The sequence below is a fragment of the Ixodes scapularis genome, unplaced genomic scaffold, assembly GCF_016920785.2.
Source record: "Ixodes scapularis isolate PalLabHiFi unplaced genomic scaffold, ASM1692078v2 PGA_scaffold11__112_contigs__length_91849675, whole genome shotgun sequence".
NCBI lineage: Eukaryota > Metazoa > Arthropoda > Arachnida > Ixodida > Ixodidae > Ixodes > Ixodes scapularis.
Genome location: NW_024609837.1, coordinates 17,592,837 through 17,604,780, shown reverse-complemented (window position 1 = coordinate 17,604,780; position 11,944 = coordinate 17,592,837). Strand labels below are relative to the sequence as shown.

The following is an 11,944-nucleotide window of genomic DNA, read 5'->3' as shown; positions in this document are numbered from 1 at the left end:
GTCTTATGTCCAGAAACACACCGTAGCCTTTGACAAAAAAAAAAGTAAAATTAACTCATAGAGCACCATAAATTCTGAATTTTTGCTGTTTGAGCTGGCTGTAAAACCATTGTCGTGAGTCATACGGGCGCAGGATATGGGCTTATTTGTAGTCTTTACATATTTGTTCTAAAAATCCTTGAAAAATGTACGAATGTGATCTGCTCATGTAAGGAATACGGACAGAGGGACATATTATAGGAGTGCTATTTGTCAAAATGAAAATTATAGTTAGTTTAGATTCGTTATTAATTTTTAATAAGATCACATAAACACATAGTTTAAATTAAAAAAAAACTTGCTGAGAGTCGTGGAAAATAACTAAGCAAATCAAATTTAGAAACATCAGGCCCACGTAGGAAGCGCGATTGTGTGCCAAGTAACCGCTCGTGTTACGGGCGCAATGTTGGCGGTGCCGAAAATGCGGACGACAAGAGACGGATAACAACGCGAGCGCATTTTTACAGCGAAGCTGTATACCTCTACCAGCCAAGGAAATTTTTGTGTCGTTGGCGTTGTAAGCAAAAAGCTCCCGGCGAACAATTAAAGGCAAAACAGCATATCTCCTTTGGAATTAGGCATACGACATACAGCTCAGTATCCGTTTCAATAAAGAAAACCACAAAACAATCAAAAAAGCAAGCATCGAAACCACACGATGTATGATAAGGCGTCTGTGGACGATAGGAACACCCTCCCACGGGTTCCTGTAAAGATTTTATAGGTTTTCAGCTGCTTCGAAAGAGGTTGACGTCATTCGAAGCCCTCGTGTGAAGTGCAAACCGCACAATGGATGATAACGGCGTCTGCGAACAATAAGAAGCACGTTCCTTCTCTCCGCGTGTGTCTTCGTGTCGGCGTTCTCACGGAAAAAAAGACTTCAGAAGACGGAAGCAAAAAGTACAAACACGGATACAACATACAGCGCAACATTCGTTTCAATAAAGGGTAAGCACAAAACAAGCCTCCGAATTATATATTGAATGATAAGGATCTCCTGAAAACAATGCGAAGCACGTACTGCTCGCCGCATACGGTCCCGGTGAAAATTACTGTTGCCCAATCCCCCGCTGCGACGGCAGCTTGCGACGTGGGAAGTGACGTCACTAGCCTTTCATATACAAAAGAAAAACCCGCCTATACCCCGCTTCACCTACATCTGGACGCAGCGGAGGCTACAAGCTATCTTAGCCAATCCCGTTCTGTGGACGTGGCACGTGATACGCTTCACGTGACACGTGCCACGTCACGTGACACTCACACGGCCTCCGATTGGCCTTGATGGCTCGTAGCATCCGCTGCGCTTAGACGTAAGATAAAACGGAGTATAGCAACTGATTTGATTGTTGCTGCAGCACCGCGATGAATAGGCCACGGATAGTTAGAAACCCCGAGGAGCAGCGTGAATACTAGGAGCGGCAAAGGGAAAAGAGACGGCAATGCGACGAGCGGCGGCGTGCTGCGACCGGCTGCGGCATTTCGTATAGTGCAATTGGCAATCGTTGCAGGTGATACCATAGCTTCGCTGACCATCAACCTTTACAGCGTGAATTAGAGCCCCAATTTTTTTTTTTTTTGCACCACTAGCCTTAAGCTTGACGCAACAAATATTTTTAAAACTTCGGCGTGTTGTTTTATTAAGAGTTTCTTTTTGACGCTTAGTAAATGTTTGATTGAAACCGTTTATTTATCTTCAATATGTAAAAAAAGTACACCCGAGGCAGCACACCAATGTTGGAGCTACATGGGGCCAACGATGGCAAACACTGGCTTCGAATATTGGTCCAACGTTGGCATTCTGGCCAAGTGCACCTTCCTCCATTCTTGGCCCGGTCATTTGCACCAACGTTGGGCCATCATTCATTCAAGCTACCTTCCAGCCGGCATCGGCACCAATGTTGGGCCACCGTTTAACCAACATTTCAGCCATCATTGAACCACTGCTGGGCCATTGTTAAACCAGCATTTCAGCCATCGTTGGCACCAATGTTGGGGCATCATTACTAGGCCAGTGATGGTTATTTATTCTGTAGCCAATTTTGGCATTCATAGTAATTCATTGGCAATGTCAATATTCCCTTTCATACTAATTCAATGGCAACGCCATCACTGACACACAGACGCATTAGTTGGTTATGCCGTTATTGGCAGCCAAGCTAATTGAGTGGCCGTCCCAATATTGGTGCCACATATTAAATGCTAGCTGTGCAATAATGGCGATGAATTTCGTGCTCGGCTATTCCAACATTGGGTTGTAAGAACCCCTGGCCTGTTTAATATTAGTAGCCCAATGCATAAAAACACTCTGGGCCAAAAATGACAAGATCCTCCTATGATTTCTCTATGGACTATTTTATCTGTAGTGAAAATGAGTAATTCGAGTTAAATGAAGACTTTTTTCGAAACTTTTATTGAAAAGGGCTAGGGAAGAGGCTTTAGCGGGAAGCCCATGTCTGGTCCTGAGGAGGATCGTGGAGAAGGGTCCTGGGGTGAGTCCTGAGCCTCGGGAGCCATTGCGGCTTCCAAGTGCCTCTTCCTGACGGATCCTTTGTCGCAAAACAATAACAACCACATCACCACGATTTTTTTAGCTGCCGATTCTTGAATCTTTAGCTTCGCACTGATGACATCTAGAAAAATATCCAAAGGTCAAAGATCAACGCTTTCAAACCCACGCTGGCCTTAGTAAAGTACATTCCCAAGCAGCACGTGACGAATGGGCCAAGGCTCTACATAAGTGCACTCGTTTCTGTAGCATCGTGGTGTTCTGAAGAGCTCGGTTGCCCAATAGGCTAGAAGTTCTTCTTCAACCTCAGCCTAGTCGACGTGAAGTCAAGGATGACTGGCCACCATTAGCTTTTTCTGAACATGTAACTGAATATATCACGCACAAGCAAATGAACAGACACGATCAAACCACGAAAGGTGAGGCTGGCTCACTTGCTTTACAGAAGCATAGCCGCGGCATTCCCTTCGCTGACTAATGCCTTGTGAAATGAACGCTCTCAAGCTAGCGTCTGGCACCCAGGCGAATTATTTGTTAACCCAAAATAGGTACCGTCTGGAAGGTTGGATATCTTAAATTTATTTAAGACGTCCCCAACTGAATTAACCTTTTTAAAACAAGAGGAAACCCGTAAAGAAAATGAACTCGCACATTTTTTCGTAGACAGGCAGAAAAACGGATACAAAATATTGTTTTAATTTATCCTAGAACTTCATTACACACAGTATGTTCCGTAGAGAAGCACAAACGTACAAGCGACCTGTGAAATCTAAAGAGGTATTAATGAAATTCTATACAGCTGAGAAGCTTGCAAAGCAAACAAAAACGAGGTAATTCTAGACTATATTGTCTATTCTCCCGGCAGCTGAAAAAATATTTTCCCCGAAATTCTAAAGGCAGACGTTCCTCATTGGAGGCGGCAACCAATTCATCAACCGACGTTTCATTGACAGATATTTTTATTGACACGCTGTTTTATCGGCATATTTCTTTACAGAGAGGTATATTTAGCTTTTCTTTTTTTTCGGTAGCAAGTCACCCCAGATTGTGGCCGCAAATGGCATGTAGGTTGGGCCATGTGGGTTAACATTTTTGTAATGAGCCGTCTCGGAATGTCGCCGCCAAGCTGCGGGGACGTGTCAGCCGGCCAGTGACACACCTGCGAAAACTTTTCCCTGCAGCGTGCAATTCGCGTAATGAGTGTCGGTGATATGTTAGTGTTGGAAACGTGTTCATAAAACGTGTATATACGAAAGGTTTTCTTTAAAGCGTGTTTTCATGAACAGCCGGGAAAACAAGTCAGTATTCAAACGGAAATTGTCGCATGATTTCAGACAGCTAATGGGAGGCGACTGCCGATAGATTTTAGGAGAAATTATTATCCCGGCTGCCAGGAGAAGAGAAGCCGCCTAATTCTATAGATGAGCTGGAAGAGTACCCGAAGAACAGCTGTCACTTGTTGCCGACAAGTAGGTTTCAGTGTACTTACCATAAACGTAGCGGACTTTAAATATGTATCCCGATATATATGTCGACACGGGCTTTGCACAACAGCCACACAAACAAAACCGAGATGGAATCCCTCCGTGAAGATTTAACACGATGCAGTACAAGCTGTCATTTGCCGAATCAAACCACAGCAAAAGAATTTCAGTAACTTTGAAATAATCACTTGTCGCCGATATACGCGCAGGACTTTTCGAACACTGAGCCAGACAGGCCGCAGCTAAACGTTCAGAGCCATGGAAAGGAATGCTGAGGGGAAGGAAGCAGATGGGTTGCTGAAGAGGTGATGAGGAAGCATTGCCCTTGCTCCAGCATTTAGACTGCATCCTGCTTCTTCAAGGTCTGCAGGGGAGGGGGGTTCCCGCACAAAAGGTTTATCTGCAAGGGGCATCGCAACAATGAACACAGCGAGAGGATTTGTAGGATTTGTCAGTGGTTACCTTTGCGAGTTCGTCCCAAAGTTGATAGTGCTGTGTATAATATGTGAGTGGTCTACCAAGCAGTGTCCTTCGGTGCCATGGACTGCCTTATTATCAGCTTGGAGACTATAGTCACGTGACCATAACCGGAGACACGATTAGTCTAAAGTACGCAGAGCGTCTACTCTGCTCTCAATACCGAGTGGACAGGACAGCAGCACGAAGGCTAGTTTTGGAGCCCTACCTAGATGTTGACCAAAAACTGGAAGTATGATGATCCTGTTTTGCACCGTATAACCCAGATTCTAAATTAAAATCTAGAAATACAAACGTCTTTTTTCTGCGCACGGTGTCCAGAAGTAAAATAAATTACAAAGGAAAGATATTGCTCAGAAATAAGCGTGGCTGTATATTCCGCAGCACGATAATAACCTTTTTTCCCGAGGGTTATGTACATGTAATTAAAAACTGTACCATTTGTTAAACCATGTAATCATAAACGCAACAAACATGCAAAAATTTCCAGAACTGAAGTAAAAACCTCGAATCTAGCACAGTAATGACACACATGAAGTGGTGCTGAGCTCAAAAGAGCTAAAAGCTTTGATATTTCAGAACTAAAAAAAAATAATCAGGAATTGCGTTTGTTTATTTGATGAATTCGCAGAACAGTAAGGTAATAAGACGTCCCTGGAGGGGCGCGAAACTCCCGATTAAGTACTTAGACATTTGTTTCGGGTGTTAAGAAGTGTTTTTAACGTATATTTTGTCGTTCTCGACGCGGGCGTCCACGGACATAACGCCTCTCCTTACGCCCCTGTCGAGGTAAGCACTGCTGTTGACACATTGAACGACACCATCTCGCGCTATAGACTCAATTATTAGGCCCGCATGCAGTCTAGAGAGATCTGTTTTGAATGTCGGTGCTAGACAGAGCAACGGCGTAGCAATCGCGACACGAGAGCCGACTGCGCCTCGATCTGGCCGACCGCGCTCGCTCAGCTGAAATGTGCAGGTGCCAGTTTCGAGCACCGTTCGCTTGCTGATGTTGCAGGAGGCTGCTTTGTTGTTGAGAATACTTTGCCTTGCAAACGTCTGCGGAGCCGTTTGCAAGGCAATCAATGACCAACACTGAAAACCCACTGGCTAAGACAGGCCAATGTTGGCCTGCCTACTCCATTGATTACCAATGTTGGCCAACCTTAGCCAATCAATCACCAATAATGGTAAGTCAGTCATTGCTAAGACTGGCCAATATTGGCCAGCGCATGCCTATGTACCGGAAACGTTTGCAGTGTAACGGCTACATTGGCCCAACATTGATCCGTTCTTTCCCAATTGGGTAACAATATTAGCCAAACGTTATTTGCTCCCTCCGTAATTAACAGACGTTAGTCAATTAACTGTTGATCACGACAATTATTCTCCTATGCTATGTCTCCTGGGCGTATAGCGCACCTTCATAAACCGTAATAGTGTAGCTATCACGGCTTTTCTTTTTAGACAGATCAGTAAGCCCTATGGAAAACACCCTGTAGATGCGTTGATCAAAATGCGGCACCGAGAACTGAAAATTTCAAGAGTTCAGTTTTGTAAAAATATTAAAGTGCAGTAGTATTCACATGCAAAACGATTGGACTTAAACCTTAAATGAAGGTAAGGCAAAAAAAAATGTTTCGTCAGGACTTTGAACGCAGTCGGGCATGCTGTTTAGCATTCTGCTGACAGTGCTGTCTATTCACACGTATTGGAACGTGAATCTTGACGGGCAAAATTTGTATTCAGCATTTTTGTTCGGTAGGCGCGGTTCTGTGCGTTTTAGAATAGCGCAATGAACTGGAAACTAATCACGAATATTGATCGGAAGGGTTCCCACAATATTCTCTTCACACTCAAACGGACTTCATAAAAATACACTTGTAAAATAAAATAAGGTGGACTATGCAAAATCGGCGTTCGCTTTAGTGACTTCATGATTTAATGAAGTGATATTTAGTTATTGCTTCGTGTGAGGCGGAGCTCGCGCAAATAAAAGATCTATGCAAATATACGTGCTCCCATTAGCACCCTTCACCGTGTTGTGTATAACCTTTACAATATTGCACAGCCCTTTCCATAGCTTGCCATTGGTGGCCACCAATCATTCTAACGTCACATTAAATGGCCGCTGGTAGCTCCTAAAAGGAGGCTACCTAAACAATTACGTGTGCAATTGCCAAAGTTAAGTCTGCTACACACACCTCTGAAAATATCTTGATTCCCATTAGAGCCACCTAATGTTCTGAGGGTAGAGCAATCCAGAGGTACAACTTGAACATATAGATGTAGGGTCCGGTGTACCACAAGGCTCTGTTTGAGGCCCCCTCCATTTTCTAATTTTCATTAATGATATCACGCACGGAATTTCATCCAATATAAGATTGTATGCTTACGATTGCGTTTTATAAAGAGAAGTGACCGATGACAACGATGTCCAGGCCCTACAGGGTGATTTAAATAAGATCACAGAGCGGTGTGACAAGTGGAAAATGTTCCTTAATGTAGCCAAATGCATGTGTCCACGTTCGATTCGCTAGAAAACGTAACATTGTCTCTGCCGTTTTTAAACTGAACAGTCCTTCTTTGTAACTTAGCACTGAGGCAGTATATCTTGGGCTACGCCTAACCGCTGATTTAAGATGGAATAATCATGTGACGTTATTACGTCCTGAGGCCAGCGGAATGCTTTATTTTCTGCGTCGAAATTTCAGAAAAGTTTCGGCTCATTTGAAAGAAACCCCCCCCCCCCCCCTTTTTTTTTTACATCCTCCCAATTCTGGACTATGACTGTATTCTTTGGGACCCACACACACACAACAATGCATAAATCAAATCGAAAGAATTCAAAATCAGGCTGTGAAATCTGTGCTAAATAAATATAATTTTTATGATAGTGTCTTTCAATTAAAGCTCTAACTCGGATGGAAACCTTTGCAACTAAGGCGAAAGTGCCTCCGTCTCAAGTTTATGTATAATCTTTATAACGGTAGCATCGGTATAGATAAATTGAGATACATATTGGAACCTCATTACGTTTCGCTTAGAACTAGTAATCAAAAAAAGATCCGAGAAGTTCCTACACAGACCGACGTGCTAAAACATTTTTTTTTTCTTTCTGCGGGGAGTTAATGACTGGAACGTGCTGCCCGACTCACTGGTAGAGCTTCCTAATGTACAACCATTTTTTGATGAAATTATGTTATCGTAGTTGGTTCGATGATTTTTGTGTGTGACTTCTGCATGCTGATAATCATTTTCTCATAATATTGCAGTATATACTGGCATGTTTCTCCTGTTTGACTTCGTTATTTCGTTGTCCTTCATTTCCTTATATTATTCTATACATTGGCATGTTTCTCCTGATTGCCTTGTTATTTGTTGTTGTTCTGCTGTGCGTTTTCTTTTGTAACTTTCTTTCGTCCCCCCTACTGTAATGCCCCCCGGGCGATGTAGGTATCAAATAAATACATTAATGATGCTCTCAGTTTTTTCTCTTGCTTTGTACAAACACGACGCTTCGAGCTATGCATAGCTGCACATGAACTTACACAGATTATATTTTCCCATTCAAATCGCGGCTAGGAGACCTGTGCATGCTGATAATCAGAAAGAGACTCCACCCCAAAGCAGCACTGTACAAAAAAAATAATCAACATGCTAACATGCACACCAGGAGCACGACTGAACAGAACTTTTCATGCTCATGTCCTGCGGCGATGAAACATTTCGGTCGAACAAGACGTTGCGTAAACGACCGGCTCCGAGAGCATCACAAAAAAGCGGAGGACGCCACACCCAACAGTCAGCAGTCGATAGACACGCAAAGTCGGGAATGTCGCGGCTGCGCTTCCTATTTTGCCTCCACGACGACGACGGTACATTTTTGCGAACGCGCCGTGAAGGGGGACATTATGCAAGCCTTTTGAATGGCGACACGACCGCAAATCATAGGCTCAATGTTTCTTGTGCTCAGAAAGGCCTCGGTGCCCCGGCGGCTCTACTGTTGCCCTTTTATTTTTAAATCTCTGCCCCCCCCCCCCTTTCCCCCCATGTCAGTATCTTTTTGGGTAGCTTGGTCAGATCGCTGGCGTCTGGCAGTTCACAGGAACAGAGTCCGGAAGAGACAGGCTAACGACGTGTTCCTTTCATAGCAAAATTTGGCAGATTACAATTGTTTCCCGAACGGCCAAGGCCTTTATTACCGCCAGAGAGGGAGGGAGAAGTCCTGGAGCGGCGCCTGCCCTAAAGGCTACCGACGGCAGTCGGACGAGTCGGGTGCCGCTCGCCGAAATTCTCCCCAGGGGGTCTTAAGGCCCGTTCACACGCTTACGACCTCTTAGAACCAAGTGCCTTGGAACCTCTTAACATCTCTTACAACGAGAGGACACACTGGCGCCATCTAGTGAGTAGCAGTGTAAACTTGGCGGTCGGGCATTATTTCTGTTTCTCTCGCGCATTATCCTTTCTTTCTTCGCGCTAAAAGCTATTGTCAACGTTATAAACCAGCCTTTCTTATAGGTATTACGCACATTTGACCTCAGAGATCCCGCTAAACCTTTTGCTCTTGTGAAATGCAGTTCCAGGGTCACCACATAGATGGCGCCGAGTACTTGTGAGTTCTTTCGTCCTAAGAAATTTTAAGATGTTTCAACAGGTCTCGTCTCTCTCGGTCGCACTGGGTTGCAAGAGTGTGAACGGGCCTTTAGCGTATAGGAAAACCGACTTGAAGTGTTTTTTCACGCACTCACAGTCACTTCAAGATGAGGGTGGGAAACACTTCCAAGTATTTTAACTTGGCCGTTTGCGATACGTGGACGGTTTCCCAGCAAACGGCCAGAACCGTCAGTTCCCTTCCTTTTGCCGTAACGGACAAGCGATTTTCTTTGAGCCGCGCCGCCACAAGGTCCCCTGCTTCCAGCAAAATTCTCAACGATTATAAGAAGCGCTGACAAAAAGCCGTTTGAATTCCCCCGCCATTCTTTCCTCTTCTCCCCACCTCCCTCCAGAGTACGTCACTGACTTTAGCACGAGAGCCGCGAACTACCAGTCTGCAGAACTTTCTGTGTTTCGGCAGGAGTTTTATGAGGGCTTGCACGAGTTCAATGATGTGCTGTGTGCTCTGGGCCGTGTGCGTTTTATCATCATAAGCACGAAGAAGCAGAAAAGTCGACCTTAACGAGCTACTTTAACAAGCTTCCAAAGGTAAGCTGCTTTCACATTGCATGTGTCAATTTCGTTTTCAAAATTCAGAGAGTTGAGGTTTGGAGAGTTTAACTTTAAAGACAACTCCGAGCTGCGACATTGTTACGTACAAACTGCTATATTTTCAGCATGCACTATCTGCACAGTCGTACGATCGAGATGAGACGGGTCTCGACCCGACAACTGCGGTCGTCCACGACGAGAAATGAGCTGAGTCGTCTTCTTCAAAAAAATCTGCCCTCGAAGCCAAGTGGTCCATCAAAACAGAATGGCATTCGGCTCTACGCGGGCTGCCCGATCCTTCCCAAAAACGTCGAAGGATCCGTCTACGAAATCACTTAGACACTCTGTCTTAAGCACGACTTAGAGATTTCTATGTCAAAAGACGGGAAAAAGGAGAAAATGTCAACTGAACTGGCTTTAGTGCTTTTTTGTGGCTGGCCTACTCAAAATTGCAGGAAGGAGCATTCTGCAAAGTTTGTCTCCTGTTTCCTATAAAATCTGGAACAGGAAAAGGTTTTCATAAAATGGCGCGGAGTCTTGTCACCTCTTCTTTTACGAAGTAGAAAAACGCCCTTAAAGTTTTCGAGAACCATGTAAAAACAGATGAATAAAAAGACGCAACGATCGTGGCCCCGTCGTTTTTAGAGGTAATTGAAAAATCGAAAATATCCATCTTCAGCTGGCCAAGCAAGCAAAGATCGAATCAGAAAAAAAACGCAATGTTGCAGACAACCAATGAAACAGTCCCTGTTTGTAGCGGGCAAGGCGCCGCACTCAGGGGAGATACAGATTCCGGCAGACTGACACTAAAGAACCGACAAAAAATGACAAAAACGTCCAAGCACTGTTACGTTACTGGTGAGTAAGGGGAAGGGGGGTCGATAAGATTCTTGTCAAGCAGATAACAACGTGCAATAAAAATGGGCTTTACACAAGCGAAACGGTTAAAAATAAGTTAATTACAATATTGGTCAAGCCAATTCAAGGCAGAATAGTGGTAGCTGCGAAAAATCTGGATTTTTCTTTGTTCTCGCCGATCACAGCACAACTAACGGCACACAAATTGAGCAGTTCTCCTTAAGTAAAAGGTATATGGAGCATGAAACGATGTGCTTCAAGGAAGGTTTCCTTTTTTTTTTTTTTTAGTTTCAGATATTAGCGAATCAGGTCTGGGAAATACGTTAAAAACCGAGCTTGTTCGCCTTGGTTTACATCTTATACCTCAGTTAGACGAGCTAAATTAGTGCTCTGTAACCAAGTGCAATTTAAAAGCTCATAGAATGTCTCCTCAAGTGTTTCAGCGCCACGCGGGATAAATTGGTATCACTCGGAAATCATGACAGTAACGATGGGTAAAATTATATTTAACGCCTAAAATGTTAAAGTAAAGGCATATATGTCTGAGCAATATTTAGCCTTTTTTTAGTTAAGACATGTTACAAGACTATGTTACATTAATTGACAATATTTACGCCAACTAGATAATTATGATCTATCATCGCAAGTCGGGATGAAGAAGATGAAGAAGAAACAAACTCACTTTAGGCCGAATGAGTTTTTCAGGAAGGAGCCGCGTGGCAAACTACACAAATGACACAAGGGGCGAAGTGCATTCCGTTGAAGTGCACTACATTAGCCCGTCTGACCGGGGTGTTCAACTCATGTCAGGTCAAGGCTACGACGGAGCGGCCCTCATGAGTGGTTTCTATCGTGGGGTGTAGGAATTCGCGAATAGTATCCAAAAGCAGTGTGCACCCATTGCTCTTCGCATTCGTTAAACCTTCGCTTAAACGATGCTTCTCAGGTTAGCGACATCCGCAACGCTTTTCCAACCATTAGTGAAACTTCTTCGTCTTTCAGAAGCTCCTGAAAAAGAACTAACGTTCTCAAGAAGCAGCTCGACACTTCATCGCGCACATTTACACTTCTCCGGAAGTATTGCGAGACTAGGTGGATTGAGTGACGGCGAAGCCGCGATCCTGTGCAGTGAAGCCTGACATCGTCAAGTAGATGGAAGTACTAATTAAGGGCGAAACCTTGACAAATGCGACTGCTTCCTCACTTTATAACCGCCTATTCAGCTTCAACTTTCTCGTCTGTTTCGGAGGGAGCTTCAGGCTTCTGAGTCTAACGTTTCGTTGATCGCAGTAAATGGAAGAAAATTTCGCGTACATGAGCATCGCTCTCAAGTATATCGACGTGATGCTAAAACCGCTCAACCATATGAGAG

The 11,944-nt window shown here is 44.2% G+C and overlaps 2 pseudogenes; both read left to right on the top strand.

Moving 5' to 3' along the window:
• The first annotated feature begins 10,369 nt into the window (after nucleotides 1–10,369).
• Nucleotides 10,370–11,595, top strand: LOC115317664 (annotated as a pseudogene).
• Nucleotides 11,596–11,865: 270 nt separating this feature from the next.
• LOC115317663 overlaps nucleotides 11,866–11,944 on the top strand; it is a 78,342-nt pseudogene continuing 78,263 nt past the window's right edge.